Raw genomic sequence first — 21,265 nt, forward strand, 5'->3', positions numbered from 1 at the left:
AATACTATATAATAATCATGTAATAGAATCTTAGATCTAGGGATTTTTTAATTTTAAAAAATAAATTTTAATTTATTTTAGTCTTCCGCTGTATGATCTTGAAAAAGTTTCAAGATCTAATCCTGAAATCCTAGATCTGGTTCCTTCAATTGGTATCAGAGCCTAGGTTCTTTATTACATGATTATTTATACATGCTTAGATTATTTCTTAGATTAGATCTAATTTATAATCTGATTATTAAATCTGAAATTAAAATTTTAGATCAATCACAAACTGCAAGGTTGTCCTGCTGTAAGGTTTACCCCTTACAGTGCAAAGGTTGTCCTAGTTTGTGTAGATCTAGCTTTAATCATAAATTTATTAGATATGATCTAGATTAAATTTATGATTTATTAGATTTAAAAGATATTTAAATCTGAAATAAAATCTCTTTGTTAATAATTTTTATGCAAAGAAATTGTTTAAAGTTAAAATTATTTCAATTACATGAACCTGTTTAGATTAGATCTAAAGTAGTTTCATGTTTATTTCATTTGTATCTTGATTATGAATCAAACATGCACGTGGAACAGTCAGAGATACTTACCAGAAGTGGCTCAGTGATCGGACCATGGTGCACTGTATCATGCTGGCTATTATGAGCGACGAGTTCAGTCGCAGATTCGAGATGGCTCAGCCAAAGGACATGCTTCAAGTGTTGGAGGATGCCTTTGGCACACCCGATGACGTAGAGAGGCACAAGACTAGTTGTGCCATCTTCAACGCCAAAATATGGGATGATGCCTCTATCACTCATCATGTATTGTACATGATCGAGCTGATGGAACGATTGAGCAAGCTCGGCTTTCTCTTGCATGAGTAGCTTGGGAAAGATGCAATACTGAACTCACTGCCCAAGTCTTATCTCCCATTCCTCACTGATTATAGAATGACAAAGCCTGAAGAGAACTACCACGGGTTACTGGGGTTGCTTTAGAACTTTGAGAAGGATCACCAACTTCACAAGGAGTCGGTGAACTTAGTGGGAGGTTCGTCTTCTGGTTCTCGACCTTTTGAGAAAGGAAAGAAGAACAAGAAGAAGAAAGTCAAGAAGGTGCAAGTTCAGGCTGGGACATCTGTGCAGAGTCAGACCAAAAAGATCAAGCCTGATAAGAGTCTATTCAACTGGCAAGCACTCTAGATTAGATAGTGTGTCAGATATCTACTTATGACATTGTAGGCTAGGTCATATAAACAAGAACAGAATAAACAGGTTGACTCAAGAGGGAATCCTCGAAGTCAGTGATTGTGAATCACTTCCAACCTGTGAGTCTTGTCTTCTTGATAAAATGACCAAGTCATCTTTTACTGAAAAAGGTGAGAGAGCTACTGAGCTCTTGGGCCTAGTACATACTGATGTATGCGGGCCCATGAACACCAATGCTAGAGATGGATATTTCTACTTCATAACTTTCACGGATGACCTATCCCGATATGGATATGTCTATCTGATGAAACATAAGTCAGATTCATTTGAAATGTTCAAATGATTCCAAAGTGAAGTAGAAAAACAAACTCGGAAGAGTATTAAAACTCTTCGATCTGATCGAGGAGGAGAATACCTTTCTAGTAAATTTTTCACATATCTAGGAGAGAATGGGATTCTCTCCCAATGGACTCCTCCAGGAACACCACAGCATAATGGTGTGTCTGAAAGGAAGAATCGGACTCTGTTAGACATGGTCCGATCCATGATGGGTTTTGCTAACTTGCCGATATCCTTCTGGGGATATGCACTCGAATCGGCCTGTTATCTGTTAAATAGAGTTCCAAGTAAGTCTGTAATTAAGACTCCATATGAGATATGGACAGGGCGTAAGCCAGTACTTTCACACCTTAGGGTCTGGGGGTGCCCGACCTATGTCAAACGATTAGTCACAGACAAACTTGGACCTAGGTCTGACAAATACTCATTCATAGGATACCCCAAAGAGACAAAAAGATATTTTTTCTACCATGCTGATGAACAAAAAGTATTCGTCAGCCTTAAGGCAATCTTTTTAGAAAAGGAGTTCCTTGGTGAAGGAACCGTTGCCTCTAAGGTTGAACTTGATGAAGTTCAACAGGTAGAAGGATCGACACCAATAGCTGAACCTGAGTTGGATATGATTAGATCAGATCGGAGCCCAATATACCTGCACCATTAAGGCGATCCGATAGAGTACCGCATCAGCCGGACAGATACTACGGTTTCTTGGTCCGAGACGGTGATCCCATCGAACTTGATGAGAATAATGAGGATCCGATCACCTATATGGATGCAATGCAGAGACCTGATTCCGAGAAATGGCTTGAAGCCATGAAATCCGAAATGGAGTCCATGAAGGTCAACGATGTATGGACATTGGTTAATCCACCTGAAGGGGTTAAACCCATTGGGTGTAAATGGGTCTTCAAAAGGAAGAGGGGCGCAGACGGAAAGGTGGAGACCTATAAAGCCCATCTGGTCGTCAAGGGATATCGTCAACGTTATGGTATTGACTATGACGAGACGTTTTCCTCTGTGGCAATGCTCAAATCCATTCGGATAATGCTTGCAATAGCTGTCCATTTGAATTATGAGATCTGGCAGATGGATGTAAAGACAGCTTTCCTGAATGGAGAGCTGACTGAAGAGGTGTATATGATACAACCTGAGGGGTTTACATCTACAGATGAGTCCAAGGTGTGCAAGCTTCAGAGATCCATTTATGGACTGAAGCAAGCTTCTCGGAGTTGGAACATGTATTTTTGATAAGGTGATCAAAACGTATGGCTTCATTAAGAATGGAGAAGAGCCCTACATCTATAAATGGGCAAATGGTCCAGTTGTGGTATTCCTTGTCTTGTACGTGGATGACATTCTCTTAATCGGAAATGACATCCCCGCACTACAGGGAATAAAAGTTTGGTTGTCATCACAGTTCTCCATGAAGGACTTGGGTGAAGCATCCTACATCCTAAGGATGAAGATCTATAGGGATAGATCTAAAAGGATGCTTGGGTTATCCCAGTCCATGTACATAGATACTGTGCTGAAGAGGTTCAGCATGGAGAATTTCAAGAAGGGCTATCTACCGATAGGCCAAGGAATTTCTCTCTCTAAGAAGGATTGTCCGACAACTCCTGAAGAGAGAGAGTGTATGAGTAGAGTCCCATATGCTTCAACCGGGGGATCTATCATGTACGCCATGACATGTACAAAACCAGATTGGCATACTCACTAGGAGTAGTGAGTAGATACCAATCTGATCCTGGAGAAAATCACTGGAAAGTGGTTAAAGCAATCCTTAAGTATTTGAGAAATACTAAGGACCAATGGTTGGTTTATGGCAAGTCAGATCTGAAACTTGTGGGGTTCACAGACTCTAGCTTCCAATCTGACCATGATGACAGTAGGAGCGTGTCGGGTTATATCTTTACTCTGAATGGTGGAGCCATCTGCTGGAAGACTCTGTTTGTGAAGCGGAGTACATCGCAGCATCGGATGCCGCGAAGGAAGTTGTGTGGCTGAGAAAATTCATCAACGAGCTCGGAGTAGCGCCCTCCCTCGATGGTCTAGTCCTGCTCTACTGCGACAGTACTGATGCCATAGCTCAGGTGAAGGAACCCAAAGCACATCAGCGGACGAAGCACATCTTGCACCGCTTCCACCTGATCCGAGAGATCGTGGATCGAGGTGACGTCGACCTTCAGAAGATCGACGGAAAGGAGAACCTAGCCGACCCCTTCACTAAAGCCCTGGCGATAAAGGAGTTCGACAACCACAAGTCAAAGATGGGTATTAGATACTGTGTCGAGTGGCTTTAGGACAAGTGAGAGTTGTTGGAAAATGTGTCCCAAAAAGCCAATCGTCAAGCTGTTGACGGTTGAGCAACCAAGTATTGTAATTGATTTGTTAATAAATAAAATATATTTGGCATCTTCATCATAAGCTTTCATCTTCTAATGAACTCCATTGTTATGATGAAGTCCTTAGGACTATTTAAGTTCGATAAAGAGAAGATTTATCGATTAGTCCTTAAAACTGTTCACGACCAAATGATAGGCTGTTAATAAGGACGACAGCTTCTATCAAGCATAGGTTGCTGTAGGCCATATGGGTTGGTTGTCCTCTTAACCAAGGAGTGTGGAGACACTGGTATGGTATACAGGTGAGATGTAAGGGTACATCATCATTGAACGTGACCAACTCCAGAGCATTTTGCTGTCGAGAATGTCTCTGATGGGATATAGGTATAAGTGTCCCTTAGACTTGAGATCGCCTCAGTGACTTGCAAGCAACTCACTGTGCTTTGGTACTGGACTAACTGAATTTCTAATTCAGGGATGGAAGGCTTCTGGGCACAGTCAAGTACTTGCAAAATCAGAGTGTGATCGAGATGGGATTGACCACTCCAAGAGTTGGAGAAGAATGAGTCACTGTATTTCAATTTAGCAAAACCTTGGCTAGGGTAATCCATCAGATGGATTTGATATTTTGAAATACAATGTGGACAACCTGATCAGAGTTGACAGTTGAACTCTGGGGTGTTCTATGATCATTTTGGTCAAGGGGATGAATTATATAAAAACTATATCCGCATGGGTTCTAAGGATGTTGTTCTACACATTCGACCTATCCGATCGTCGGGTACCATTGCTAGATGGTCACTTTGATTGGTATAAAAATTTATTTCTATACTACCGGCTTAGGTTCGGACCTATGAGGTCACACACATTAGATTTCATGATCCGATCGGATGGTTGATCAACAATTAAGAATCGTTCTAGGGTTAAATGATCAATACGATTGATATTTAACCCAGTGCAAGTATTACAGGAGGATCGATTAGCAATTCGATTGCTAATTGGCTTAATTTGATTAAGCCAATGGACTGAGATTAAGTCTAATTAAATATGATCTAATTAGATTTAGTTTGGACTTGATTGGATCAAGTCCAATTGGTTTATTGGATAAGCCAAGTGCAAAGAAAAACTAGTCCTAGTTCAACTAGGAGTTGGGTCAATCTAATTTCTAATTTGATTAGAAGATTAAATCAGATTTAAATCTAATTTAATCTGATTAAATTAAGTTCTTAATTGGGTTAAGATCTATTTTAATTAGGTTGATCTAATTTTGGTTTGATTTGGTTTGGGAAACCAAATTAAAACAAGTCATAAGATAGAATCCTAGTAAGACTAGGATTCCACCTTGCGCCACATAAGCCTTCCCCACGCCCTCTCTCTTATTCAACGCCAATCTCCACTTATTTTGTGCGACAAAAGCCCTCTCCCAGGTCTCTCCCACGTTCACAAAAGGTCTCCTCTCTTCTTTCTTACATGGAAGGTGGTTTGGATCAAATAAAAAAGGAATAAGTTTGGATTTCGAATTCTATGAGATAGAGTTTTAGAAATCCAAAACTCTTTCAATTTTGCATCGAATTTATCCAAATTTTTATTGGAATTTTTATGATTTTTAGGGTACACATTGTGTAGCTTTTTTTGATGATCCATGTATGAAAATAAGGAGGAGGTGCTCAAGTGTTGGGCACCCCTTAACTTGCCATGTTTGGATAAGCCTTGACTAGGTATTTGACCTAGACAAGGACTCTATCATATCTCTCTGTATAAAATGAGTTTCTTTGTAAAATTTTAGAATAAGATAGAGATTTGAGAGATCTTTGTTCCATCCAAAAATTAGAGAGAAAAAACTTTGGGTCGTGGAGATATAAAAGATGCAAGTTAGGGTGTCTAGAGAGAAAAATGTGAAGAAGAAGAGGGTCTTCTTCTAGGGTTTTTTGTTTTCATATCTTTCCTCCCTCCATCTTGAGTTTCCTGAGAGAATCTCAGATCTGAAACTCTTCCTTTTACTTTCCATCTTTGGAAGAGTCCAAATCAAGAAGAAGGAGGTACCTGATCAACCATCAAAGAAGGATCAGCGCAGTACTAGCATACTGTGCTGATTTCCTGAAGCAGGACTTCTGATCGAGATTCGTGGGCTCGTGTGGATGACTCCTAGAGGCCGGATGTGTGTGCGGCTTGCAACATCATCCTTAAGCCCGGATCAGCGAGGTTAGAGCATCTAACTTGCAAGGTAATAGATCTGATCTATTGTTTAATACATACATTAGATGTAGTATAGAAACATGTTGATATGATCAACATGTAGTTCATGCTATATTTATATACTTTAATTTATAATTTAATGCTATGTAATAATCATGTAATAGGATCTTAGGTCTAGAGATTCTCTAATTTTAGAAAATAAATTTTGATTTATTTTAGTCTTCCGCTGTATGATCTTGAAAAAGTTTCAAGATCTAACCCTGAAACCCTAGATCTGGTTCCTTCATGTATCACATACAAACTTTAGCAATATTTGTCGGTTTCATGGTTGTAAGGTACTCCTTGTAATTTTCTTCCAGTGGCCCTCCTTGCCACAGTGATAGCAAGTACCTTTGGTGGAGACCTTCTTCACCTTCTTCTTGGAGATGCCAGTCTTAGAGTTCATCTTTTTCTTAGAACCCTTCTTTGTCTTCTTCTTGCTGATCTTATCAACAAGAAGGACCTGAGCCTTTTCACCCTTGAAATAGTTCTCTATATTTTCAACATATTCAGTAGTTCAAGCAAGCTTATGTTTAGTTTGTTCATATGATAATTTATGACAAACTGAGAAAAAAAGTCAGAGAGAGACTGTCGGATCAAATTCTGACTCAATTCACCATCCATGGCAAAATCCAGCTGTCTTAGATGAGTGATCAAATCAATCATCTTCAGAACATATGTTTGCATAGAAGTGTCTTCAGTCATACAGGCACAGAACAACTGCTTTGATTTCTCATGTCGAGTAGTTCGACTTTGTTCCCCATATAACTCCTTAAAATTAAGGAGTATAGAGGGAACATCCATATCCTCATACTGCCTCTGAAGCTCGTTGCTCATAGAGGTAAGCATGATGCATTTGACAGTCACACTGTCATCTTTTCACATTTTATATGTGGTCCTTTCTTCCTCGAAAGTATCTTCTCCAAGAGAATCTGGTACAGGTGTATCCAGAATGTTGGAGACTTTCTCCTGAGTGAGAATAATTCTCAGGTTCCTTAACCAGTTGACATAGTTAGGTCTGATCAACTTGTTTACATCTAGGATGACTCTAAGTAAAAATGAGGATGCCATGTGTGTAGTTAATCTACAATAACAAGAACACAATATAAGCGGATGATTCATGATGACATTCACAACTAGGCTAGACTTTTATCTAATGATATCTTTCACTATTTTATCGAACTTCATAGCCCTCAAATATGAAAATTGAGAAACATACTAATATTTCTTAATGGGATTGAGATTTTTATTTTCACAAATACCTTGTGGATAGCACAAAAAGTATTCATGAGTTCAAGAGTAGGTAACTCTTTACCAATTATACCTCTACAATTCTCAATATTTTTTTCTCTGACCTCTAGATCACATATAGTATTGTGGATAGCACAACAAACTATAGTATTCTAGTTAAGTTGACCCTTCAATCCTATATGGTCATACCCAAACAATGCTGCCCTTATGGATAGCACAACAAAGCAATACTATTCAAATATGCCATAAGCATCAATATGCACTTGGTCAACATCATGTCAATTTCTATAGTAAGCCTTGTGGATAGCACAACAAGCTTACTAAGATTTTGACATACTCTATCGATCAAGTTTAAAGGAAGACCCTTGTAATGTCTACATCATTAATCAATCTAAGTCTAAAATTCAATAAGACCAAATTGATCAGATAAGTAGGTGGGAGGCTCCCCGTAGCTTTTCTTAGACACTAACAGAGTTGGTCAGGCCAGCATACGGACCTAATTATAAAACTACCTTTCACACTTTTTTCGACATCAATTAATCTAAAGAATTTAATTTTTGATTTAAAAGTGAATCCTGACATTACAACTTAATATAATTTTTAAGAGAGACTTTGAACTAGTCTCGGCATATACTAACTATGACTACACAAAATGTACACTACAAATTATGCAATTTAACATACTTCTACTAATCATAATAGCAATTAAATTATCATGCCAAAAATTGAACAAGGGTGCAATAGAAGTCATAACAAATGACAAGCATATTTAAGTAATATAGCAAACCCTAATCATATTAGGCATGCAAAATACCCTTAATTATGCATCAATTTAAGCATCAAGCTACCATGATAATAAAAATTCCAAATTATCATAAATTTATAATTCTAATAATTGAAATTTAACATCATGGTATATATAAAGTCAAAAATATTTTTTGAGTTTAAAGACCAATGCTAAAAATAATACAACATTTTTGGCAGGATATATGAACAAGAATGATTCTATGCTACAACTTTGTATTTGTTTGATCGAATCAGACAAGGGTGGCTCTAATACCACTGTTGGATTTCAACCACATAGTAAAAAATAATTTTTAAAATTTTAAAATTATACAAATCAATAGATTTATCAAATAAGACTATCGAGCCGAAATTCAAACTCAAGAATCACCTTGCCGATATCGATAAAATAAAAACAAGCATGCAAAAGGGATAGAATTTTATACTTTTACCAAAATAAAAAAGTGAAACATTGGTGTTCTCCATAAGACCCTAAGATAAAAGTCTTCCAATGGTGATCCACACGAAAGTTAGCCAAGGTCCTTCCCAACCGATGCACTGCCGCAGCCTAGTCTTCTCAAGAATACTACCGGCTTCGAACTTACAGTACGATCGCACCAAAGCCCAGTTTCTTTCGATCTCATTACTATAATGACACCAAGAAAATACTCTTCAGATGTTTTACAACCTAAAATTTGATTTTTGATTCCAACATATGAAAAAACCAAACCTTAGAGCACACAAGCAACACTTGCTAAAAATCTCACCACTCTTCTTGCAACTTTTGCCATTCAATTTTCCCATGCCTTTTTCTCAGATTTTTTTCAGAATTTTTCTTATGATTTCCATGTCCCTCCTCTCTAGTTTCAGCCCAAAATCACAGTATCAAGCTATGTGGGACATCCCATATAAATAAGGGACCAAGAGATGTGTCATGGGATGAAGGGGCACCAACCTTTGGCTCTCCAACTTCTCATGCAGTGAATAAATTCATCAAGTAGAATTTTGGGCACATCAGATACTTAAAGTAGAAGGACTCTTCCTCTTCTATGTGCCATAAAAATTCCACTTAATTCTGGCATTAAATCATAGGAGTTTTGGTTTATCCTTTAAGGCAATGTGTTTAATTAAGAGCCTTCTTTAAGAAGAACTCTCCATTTCACATGCCAAATTGAGGTGGGCGGCATTTATTTTTTACCATGGCTTTTGGTGGACATAGAGGAGTCCTTCTCCACTTAAAATTATTTTAAATTGAATAAGGATCCAATTTAAATTGACCCAATCCCATTAGGTCAAAGGCAACTGGTCTAGGTTAGCTCAAACACTTTGATCTAAACCAATTTAGAAATTTGGGTTAATACAATGTGCTAGCATATCAAATTAACCTATAAAATTTATATTAAACTCTAATTAGATTAGACCAAGGCTAAATCTCTAAGTGTGTGACCCATTGGGTTCCAAATCTAGCCAGCAGTGGATCAAGACTTTCAATGTAACCCTAATCCGATGAGATTAGGTCACTCGAAGAGTCTTAATCAACTTGAACTCTTCCAAATTGATTCCAGAATTAAATTTTTTTAATTTTGATAAATCTATAAGTTAAGATTGATATCTAACAATATATCATAATGATCCAAAAGATTTAAAATTTTAATAAAAAATTATCAAAATATCCTTCAGTGGTAAGTTACTGTGTAATTCAATCCTTCAGTCAAACAACATCCCAAATGAGCTGTGGGCATAAAAAAATATCAAACCTAATTACTTATCATTATATACCTCGATCTAAAGATGATGATTTAGTTGATGATACATTAAAATTTTTTTTCTAATTATCATCCTACTTTGGCCAAAGACTTCCGAATCATCGACTTATGAGATCACATAGGATGTTCACTCTTCTTATTAGGAGTGACTGATTCCTTATTGATTATTCACAACCTCCATGCACTCTTCACCATATCCAGAACACCCCATACAAGGATCAAAGAATCAAGTTAGGAAGTGGACCAAAATATGTATCGAAGTACATAAGGTACCATGGTGATCTCAGGTCAAAGGATCACTTACACAACTCCCACTAGAGAATCATCAATTGACATGTAAATAAGACTCCATCTGATATTCTCTCGTAAGTCAATTCAGTGAACTTATTCTCTAATGAGCATCCATATCCTTGTATTAGTGTCACCACACAAGTGGTTGTGAGATCAACCACCCTTATTTCTGAGCATACATAGAACATGCCAGTCTTATCGATATCATTGATCTCCGACTCAATGTACCAATAACTAGAATATTTTAGATCTGGACTATCAAGGATTTAGATCTCACTGGCGTGATCTCATTACGGTCTTAAAACCATTGTCCAGACCTATGGGGTTTATTATAATCTAAGAACAATAAGATGCAACATATAATGAATCAAAAAATATTTATTTTATTAATAATATAAATATCAATTACATGAGTTTGGAAGATAAATTATAAAAAATATCCTATCGCATCCCATATGCGATTAGCTTGTAAGGCATTATTCTTTCATCCTTGAGCTAACTTGAGGCTTGTACCAAAATCCAAAAATATGCCAGAGTCGATTCTACTCCTTCAGGGGTTGACTCCAGACCTTCTTCACTTGAAATTTATATGGCTTGACCTCTTAAATCTTGCTTCTTTGAGTCTTCAAGGTAGAAGTCTAAGAATCTTTGAAATATATGGTTCTAGTTTCCTGAAACCCCTTTTCAAATACTTAAATATCTCATTAGTATCAATTATATACTTAAATATTTTATTATTTATTAAAATTAAATCTAGGGTCAACAGTTTCTCTGGTCTATAGGTGAAACAAGGGACCTATTGATCCTCTTATTTTTGTAAACAAGGGAGGAATCCCACCATGACGGCTATGGTCGGTGACATGTATCAAAGTGCAAGACTGCAAATCTCCCAACCAGTGGCCGGCATTGGCTTCTGGCACTAAAAATCAAAGAAATTTGGCAAAAAAATAAAGAAAAATTGAAACTAAAAAGGGGAAGGTTTTCAATTCAAATGTCCAATGATTTCCAATGAAATCTGACCAACAGTGGCTCACTAGATACTGGAGGAGATCTAGGAAGAGACATAAAACAAAGTAGGAGTTCCATACCTTGTCTCTAGGGAGGTTTCAATGGCTGACATTAAGGACGTTCGGACAACATGAGAGCTTCTTTGGCTAGGGTTGATAGCCAATCATTGATGGGTTAGAAGGAGAGCTCAACCTCTTTAAATAGAGGTGAAGTAGGGAGGAGTTAGATTGGGATAGAAGACTCCTAATCAGAGTATTCGTCATTGCTATATTTATTTTTTTCTCTTTTTTTGATGCTTTAAAAATCATGCAAATCCCTTTTTTTTTTTTTGAATTTATGTACTAGGGTATCACATTCTCCTTTAAAAGAAAATTTCATCCTCAAACTTTTTTCTTGTCAAAGTCTTCAAAAATTTAGCATTACTTCTACTTCAAGTCATCCTCTAATTTCAAGATTGAGTATTTTTATTATAATAGATTTCAAATAAATTATTGTTCTAATCAATTTGAAAATAATTTAGACCACTATACTTTTGTTGCAAAACTCTAATTTAAATCCATCAACATATTGGTGTCAAATATAGATTTCCAAGTTATGTGTAATCGATATATATTATTATCCCAATGTTTCTGATGTTTACCTTCTATACTTATCTTATGTCTGATTCTAAGTATCATAATCTATTTACTTATACTCTGATACTATATTAATTATCACACTCCCAGCTCGAGATCGTGAGCTAGAGGTCATGGCAACTATTGTATACTTATAAAAACTTTACCCACAAGCATGCGAGGCATCTCTTCATGATATCATAAAGCAATAGTAGAATAAATAATTAATAAATTAACATTCAAACTTAACTAGATATCTAAATAAAATATCTTACAAAATAATATTCTATAACTTTGCATCAACTTCAATAAATTCTGATCTAAAATAAAGGTATCAAATCTCCTTCTAATTCACTCACCCATAATGAATCCCTGAGTTAAGCTAATCCTCTAAATCTATAAAATAATAAAATATAAAATAATGAGCTAGATAATCCAATAAATAATGAACACTTTGACTAGATAAATTCAACAATAATAGTATATTAAAAATAAACTTGTAGGGTCTATCAATTCAAAATATACGGTATTAATCAAAATAAGATCAATGTGAATTTAGTCTTTTCAAAATTTATTTTTATTCATAAATTGATTTCTTTAAAAAATCACATTCATCTGGATAGTTATGAATAAATCAAAGTGCCACTACATAGCTCCCAATAGCAGGGTATCAAAGTACCAATGCATAACCTCCATTATAGAAATTAAAGTATTAGCGCATAACCCTCACTGGTAGGATATCAAAATATCAGCATACAACCTCTACTAGTAGGGTATTAAAGGACGAGTACATAATCCTCACTGATAGGATTCGATACATAGTTAGACTGTGAGTCAAAATCCATCTCAAGTAAAAATATATTTTTATATTTCAATTTGAAAAGTCATAAATTAGGTGACGTCAAAATCAATCGATATAATCCAAAATAAATTCAATATGTTCAATCATAAATCATTTAATATATAAAAAAAGGATATATTCAATAATCCAAAATATCATCCATCGAATGTATAAATCATGAATAATTTAATACATAAAATATTTTATAATTCATTAATAAATCTAGAAAAGTGAAGCATTATGTACCTTATACATACTCCAATAATCCAAATAATTCTAAAAATTCCTTCTCTTTAAAATCCTCATTTAAGATTGTATTGTGGTATCCAATCATTGCATATCTTCTTATCAAGATGACTACAATCCTATATATAATTGAGTCCAATAATCAGAAAGAATATTGATAATTAAAAAAGATAAGATTAACAGATAGTCGCATCCAATAGTTTGGATCGATTATCTAACTTCATTTGATCAAGATTAGAGTAGGATATAAGTAGTTCAATAGAAATCAAGAGTGATCAAATCAGTAATATCCGACAAGAGTCAAGGTGGAGGTCAGTATGCCACCCAAAGATCAAAGGTCATTTTGATTAAATAACTTTATTTAATTAAAATCATTTAAGATACAAAGATTCGATAGAAATCCAAGAAACTAGGTCCTATGATGCTTGACAAAGGCTTGATGGTGCTGAGCTGCCCGACTAATAAAGTGATTCAAAATCTATCTATTGTGTCAACTTAGATTCAAGGGAACAAGGCTTGGACCCATCAGTGGGTTCATAAATCAAGTGAAGAGAGAATATTAAAGGAGAGAGAAATTAATAATGTAGAATAGGGGTGATCAAATGACACTGCTAGATAATTCGATTAGTCCGATCAAGGTGATTTAATCAAATCATGATTGAACTAATGTGTAGATGGTTCAATAAACATGGATGATCAAATCTGGTAGATCTAATCTTAGTCAGATGGGTATCGGTACACTTTCTAGCGACCATAGGCTAGGACCGTTCACTAAGCTCAATCTAAATCATTAAGAGTTTTTCCAAAGATCCATAAAATCTTAAGAGAGAGAAACTATATGTAGAGAGAGAATTTAGAGAGACAATCCATGTAGAGAGAGAATAAATTTAGAGAAAAAAATATTGTAGAGAGAAAGTGAGATTTTTTAGAGAGAAAGTAGAGAGAGAAACTAGAGAGGGAAAGTAGGAAGACAGAGGAAGGTGAGAAGAAATGGGAAGAGAGAGAAACTCTTCTTTTTTTATTTGCTTTTCTTTTGTTCTCTTTTTTCTTCTTTTTCTTTCTTCCTTTGGTTTATTGGCAAATAGGGGATCGGTTTGATCTCCTTGTTTCCCAAACAGGGGAGGAATCTCACCGTCATGGCTATGGTCGGCACTATGGCCCAAGGTGTTACGATCGTGAATCTCCCAACTAGCGACCAATGTTGACTTCTAGCACCAAAAAATCAAAAAAATCTAGCAAAAAAAATAGAGAAAAATTGAAACCAAAACAGGGGAGAGTTTTTAATTCAAATTTCCAGTGATTCCCAATTGAATCTGGCTGGCAGTGGCTTACTGGAGATGGGAGGAGATCTAAGAAGAGAAATAAAATAAAGTAGGAGTTCCATACCTTGTCTTTAGGGAGGTTTCAATGGCTGACATGGAGAGGATGTTCAGAGAAGATGAAGGCTTCTACAGCAAGGGTTGGCGGCCGATCATTGATGGGTTAGAAGGAGAGCTGCTTCAATTTTTGCTAGAATTCGGAAGAAAGAAGACTCCTAAATAGAGTCTTCTTCATCACTATATTTATTTTTCTTATTTTTTCTTGATGCTTTAAATGTTAGGACGTAGCCCCTAACCAATTTTTCAAAAGGCAAATGCCTATTGGGAGGTACGATTTATTAGTCTTTATCCACTAGGTACAGGGACTTCACACCTGAGTTGATCTGCATCAAGCTAGATCATCCTCAACCAGCAGGCTGGATGGTTAGACCCATTTAATCTTATCAACCAAGCACCAGTCGACCCTTCGTGTCGACTCACATAATTGTTATCAATATATCAGCTTTCTTTCGGCTACCAACCCCAGTCTGAGTCTCATCGAGTCCTCTTCGGCTACCAACCTCTCCCTAGATCTCACTTAATGTGCACTGAAACCTTGCACAACATTAAAAATCATGCAAATGCTTTTTTTTTTCCTTGGATTTATGGATTGGGGTATCACAAAAGTGTGCTACACATTCTAGTTCACTCATCACTAACCCTTCCAAGTGCACTATCATGTGCTCCTGTACACTTACTAGATCGTTTTGCGAGCTCAGCTCTTACAAGAATCATGCTTGGGCCCGAACTTTGACTTGATGCCTTGAATCTTCCATTGAGTACTTTCTGCATTGAGCTCGTGCACCTCAACTTGGCTCTACTATCTCACATTCTATATGAGCTATCAATAGTGGGTGCATTTGACCCTCTTCAAGAGCCATGCGCAAGATTAGTGGCACCACTTGTTGGGGAGATGGGTGATTCAAATCCAATGGACTTGACATACACATTAGATTCCATGTTGACACAAAAGCTAAAGTTGTTGTTGAACTTTGGGCCTAACTAGCATACCGATGCCTACGCTTTTCCTTTACTATGCGATAAATGAGTATCTTTTCACATCATAACACATCTTATTGCTCTTGCTGGGATGGGGATGAGAAAATTGAGATGGTTCTGGGAGAGTAGTCTATTTTGGATGCAAGAGTTGAGAAAGTTCTGGTAGTGCTCTATGCCTCCAACTTGTTTTGAGATTGTTGTTTGAGTTGAGGTAGGAGATGAAGAAGAAGAAGCAAGATGAAATGGATTTTAGAAGAGTTTGAAAGTTTAATTAGCCATTAGGGATTATCTCTTAGCAATGCTGAAAGAAATATACCCTATAAGCTAATCAAAATTTGTATTTTGATGTGCTTTTTCTTGTAATCTTCCAGACTCATGTAATTGACATTTTATAAATAAAAGACACTTTTCATCATATGTTGCATCTTACTTTAGTAATGATTATGATGAATTTCATAAATCAGGATAATGATTTTAGGGTTATGATGAGATTATATCTATGAGACTTAAAATTTTAAAAATTCTGATTTAGAATATTCCTAATCATAGGAGCATTGAGTAGGGGATCAATGTTCCAGATAAACTAGCACTTCCTATATATGCTCGATGGAGAGGGTGGCTGATCTCATAAATCACTTATGTGAGACACTAACACAAGAAAGTGGGTGCTCATTAGAGTGAGTTCACTGAATTGATCCAACTTAAGAAATATCTTATAAAATCTACTTACCCATCAAAAGATGTTTTCTTATAGTGCGAGTTGTGCTTATAATCCTTTAACCTGAGACTATCATAGAACTTTGTATACATGAATCTATATTTTGGTTCATACTCATTCATGACTTATTCATATACGGAGTGTTCTAAATATGGTAGAATGTGTATGGAAGTTGTGAGTAGGTTAACATAGAATCGATCACTCCTAATAAGAGAAGATCGCATCCTACTTGCTCCGATCGATTGATGATTCAGAAAGCCTTTGATCAAAGCAAAATAAAAATTAAAAAAATTTCTAATATTTTATTAATCAAATCATCACTTAAGATTGAGAAAAATATGAGTATGATATTAGATTTGACATCATTCTATATCCAAAGTTATATTCGAAGTGCAGGAAGATCGCAGGATCGAATTGCACGGTAACTTTTCACTGAAGGATTTTTTTTTTTGTATTTCTATCAAAATTTTATATCTTTCAAGTCGACATGATACATTACTAGACATCAATCTTATCTTGTGAGATTGATCGAATTAAAGAGTTTAATTTGATCACCAATTAGAAAGAGTTCTAATTACTAAAATTGGATTAACTCAATTGGATCTAGATTGGTTAGATTAAATTTTAATCAAATCAAATCGACTTGTACTCGGATCCACTGTAGGCTAGATATGGAACCCAATGGGTCACACACAAAAAGAATTAATCAAGGGTCTAATTGGATTAGATCATGTTTGCAAAATAGACATGCTAGCACATGTTGCAAAAACTTGCTCCCTGTTTCGAATCGGGTTCGAAATTGATTCCAGATTGAGCTAATTAAAGCCAAATTAATTCAAAAAAAAATTGGATTTGAGTTGGGCCAGCCCTTGGCTATAGGCATCAGGAATTTAGAGCCAAGAAAACTAGTGCCCATGCATCAAAAATTTTTCTTGCATGTGGGATGTAGTTTTTATGCGCAAAAATAAGTTTCTCATCCCATGAGATGGGATGCCCCTTCCTTAGATTTATCCAATGTTCCATAATGAGAAAAAATTCTCGATCATTTCTAACTTAATTTTGAGCACTAAGGAGTCCTTGTTTGGATTAATCACCTTCTAGTTTAATCATGAAAATTGGTTGAAGTTTGAAAACCTGCCAATTTGATCCATACACCTAACCAAGAGTCCAACTTGTGAAGGACTCTAATCTAAGTGTCATGCCACATTTTGATTTCATATTTTCTTCACACCATCAGCAAATTAGCACCTTCATTTTGGTCCATTGGATGGCCAAAAGTCACTGATGAATGGTGAAGAAAAAATATGCCATGGGAAGCTGCACGATGCATCAAAGAATCATCGAAAAAAATATTTTGAAGAGTCCTGTGCAAAGCATCTCTTGGATTTTTTTTTGATGATTGTCATGTGTCATGAGGCTGCTGATGGATGTGGAAAATTGGTTGGGGGTATTAAATAATTTTAAGAGGTGCAATATGACACATGGAGAGGGTGTGAGACAAGTCTGATAGCATCCCATCACTAACTATTTAAAGGGGGCTATGTTGAGGTTTTTCTTATTCAGATCTCTCACTCTTATCTCTTCTTTCTTACACACTCTCTCTATTGTCCAATTAATTTCTTCCTTCTCTTGTTAGGACAAGTTCAAAAATAGTAATATCAAGTCTGATTTAGGACAAGAGCCTAGGAAGAGAATTAAGGAAGATAAGGAGAGAAGAAAGGTAGGGATAAAAAGGCTAGGAGGAGAGGAAGAGGGTCTTGAGGTCCTGGTGCCCAAAAAATTCTCAAAGTTAGAATTTTTGAAGAAAAAATTATCTCAAGGAGTTGGCGTCCTGATCATAGTCCTGTGTGGAGCACCATTAGAGGGCGAATACTTGGACACCTTGTGGAGGTTCTGTTGGAATTAGGATTAATCATTGTAGGTATTCTTCTATAGCTTGAATTTTATTATGTATATATATTATATGATTGTTAGTCATCAAGGAGGTTCTGGTTTAAGAGTTTAAATATTTAAAATTTTTTAATTTAAATTTTTAAAATCTATTATGCTTCCGCTATGCATGTCCACCCTGAAACCCTACAGTGGTATCAGAGCCGGCCTTGTTTGGTTCAATCATATATACATAATATTTATGTGATGCATATTATAATTCATACTATCAGATGAATTATGCTATATATTATGCTTTCATATGATGATATGAATTGATGCATATATGATGCACCACTTTATCATCTTGACATAAGGTTATCCTAGCATAACGAGGTTATGCTGCAAGGTTGTCCTAGGATGATGAAAGTCCATATGTTACACTTGCACATATAGAATATTTTAATATTGATATATAAATTAGCATTATATAGTTAGAATGTGCATGAGACCAAATAAAAGTCCTCATTAAAAATTATATTAAGTTGTAGTGATATGCAACTAGGGGTTAACCAATTCTTGATCAATTGGTGTCTAGAAAAGTACTATAGGTGGTTCTTTAATTGATTTCATTGTCTGACCTAGCTAATTTATTGGTGTCTAAAGAAATCAATGGAGGGACCCCCACCTTAATTACCTAATAAATTTGATCAACCGATCTTGATATTGAAAAATCCTAATATTGAAAATACTACTAGGGGCCTTCCTTCATGCTAGGTTAATGTTACATTATAAACTATGGCAAGTTTGTTGTGTTAACATAAGCCTTGTCATAAAGATTGATATAACATAATCCTGGTGCATAGAAGATGCTTACGGCAATTTTGGATGTACTACATTATTGTGTTAATACAAGGACAATTATATTCAAATTTGACTGTATTGAAATGAAGGGTCTTACTTAATTAAAATATTATAGTTTGTTGTGTTAATACAATGCTAATAATATTTTAGAGGTCAAGATATAATTTTAAAAATTACATGAGATGTAATTGGAAAGAGTTTCCTACCTATGAACTCATAAGGGTTTGTTGTGTTAACACAAGATCATTATGAGGGATTAGGGTCTCAATCCCACTAAGATAAATATGTAATATGTCTCGTTCATCATAGTAGAGGGTTATGATATTCGATAAAATAGTAGGAGGCATAATTAAATCTAAAGACCTTATTTAATTGTGTGAGTCAATATGAGTTGTTTGCTTATGTAATGTTCTTTATTCATTATACATTAAATTCTACAAATGGCATCTTTACTATCATTGTGAGGAATCTTAGATTTCAACAAGTTGATCGATCCCAATTATGTGGATTGATTGAGAAATTTAAAAATCATACACACTCAGGAGAAGCTCTCCTATATTCTTGATGTCTCCGAACCATAAGAGATTGGGGATGATGCCACAGAGGAGGACGTATCCACATACAGAATGTGGAAGAATGACAATTTAACTATCAAGTGTATCATACTGGCTTCTATGAGCAATGAATTATAGAAGCAGTATGAAAGCATGGATACTCAATCCATACTCTTCAATCTTAAAGAGTTGTATAGAGAATAGAGTAGGACTGCTAGATATGAGATATTTAAGTAGTTATTTCATGCTAGAATGATTGAGGGATCATCCGTACAAAACCATGTCCTGAAGGTCATTGACCTGATCACCAGATTGGGTCAATTAGGTTTCATGATGGATGGAGAATTAAGTTAGGATTTGATCCTGCAATCTCTCTCTGAATTATTCACTCAGTTTGTCGTGAACTATCACATGAACAAACTGAATATCTCCTTATCTGAGCTGTTGAATATGCTTAAGACAGTTGAGAGCCATATAAAGAAAGAAAAGGCTCCACTTCTTCTTATAGGTAAAACCTCTAAGAAGAAGTTAGGTTTTAAGAGTTCAAAGAAAGCACTGAACCTTAAGAGTGGCAAGATGAAGAAGAAGGGAAAGAAAATCTCTAGATAGGGTACCTGCTTTCACTGTGGTAAGGCAGGATACTAGAAAAAGAATTGCAAGTTATATCTTGTAACTGAAAAGGCTGGTGCAAGCAACACACCAAAAGGTATGTGTTGGGTATAAAATACCCTCAGCCGAAGTTCTCAGTGGGATTGACCCTTGCAGGCTCCATCCCCGACTTCAACTGCAGGAAGACTCCGCCCGGACTCCTACGGGAGCCGAGCTCCGTCACCAACTCCAGCTGCAGGAAGGCTCCGCCCGGACTCCTACGGGAGCCGGGCTCCGTCACCGACTTCAACCGCAAGAAGGACTCCGCTCGGACTCCTACGGGAGCCGGGCTCTGTCACCAACTTCAACTGCGGGTAAGCTCCGTCCGGACTCCTACGAGAGCCGGACTTCGCACCTGACTTCAACTGCAGAAGGACTCCGCCCAGACTCCTACGGGAGTCGGGCTCCGTCACCAACTCCAGCTGCAGGAAGGCTCCGCCCGGACCCTTACGGGAGCTGGGCTCCGTCACCAACTTCAACTGCGGGTAAGCTCCGTTCGGACTCCTACGGGAGCCAGACTTCGCACCTGACTTCAACTGTAGGAAGACTCCGCCCGGACTCCTACGGGAGCCGGGCTCCGTCACCGACTTCAACCGCAAGAAGGACTCCGCCCGGACTCCTACGGGAGTCGGGCTCCGTCACCGACTTCAACCGCAAGAAGGACTCCGCCCGGACTCCTACGGGAGTCGGGCTCCGTCACCAACTTCAACTACGGGTAAGCTCCGTCCGGACTCCTACGGGAGCCGGACTTCGCACCTGACTTCAACTGCAGAAGGACTTCGCTCGGACTCCTACGGGAGCCGGGCTCCGTCACCAACTCCAGCTGCAGGAAGGCTCCGCCCGGACTCCTACGGGAGTCGGGCTCCGTCACCGACTTCAACTGCAAGAAGGACTCTGCCCGGACTCCTACAGGAGTCGGGCTCTGTCACCAACTTCAACTGCGGGTAAGCTCTGTCCGGACTCCTACGGGAGCCGGACCTCGCACCTGACTTCAACTGCAGAAGGACTCTGCTCGGACTCCTATGGGAGCCGGGCTCCATCACCAACTCCAGCTGCAGGAAGGCTCCGCCCGGACCCATACGGGAGCCGGGTTCCATCACCAACTTCAACTGCGGGTAAGCTTCGTCCGGACTCCTACGGGAGCCGGACTTCACACCTGACTTCAACTACAGAAGGACTCCACCCGGACTCCTATGGGAGCCGGGCTCCATCACCAACTCCAGCTGCAGGAAGGCTCCGCCCGGACCCCTACGGGAGCCGGGCTCCGTCACCAACATCAACTGCGGGTAAGCTCCGTCCGGACTCCTACGGGAGCCAGACTTCGCACCTGACTTCAACTGCAGAAGGAC

Source organism: Elaeis guineensis, chromosome 4, assembly GCF_000442705.2.
Source record: "Elaeis guineensis isolate ETL-2024a chromosome 4, EG11, whole genome shotgun sequence".
Lineage (NCBI taxonomy): Eukaryota > Viridiplantae > Streptophyta > Magnoliopsida > Arecales > Arecaceae > Elaeis > Elaeis guineensis.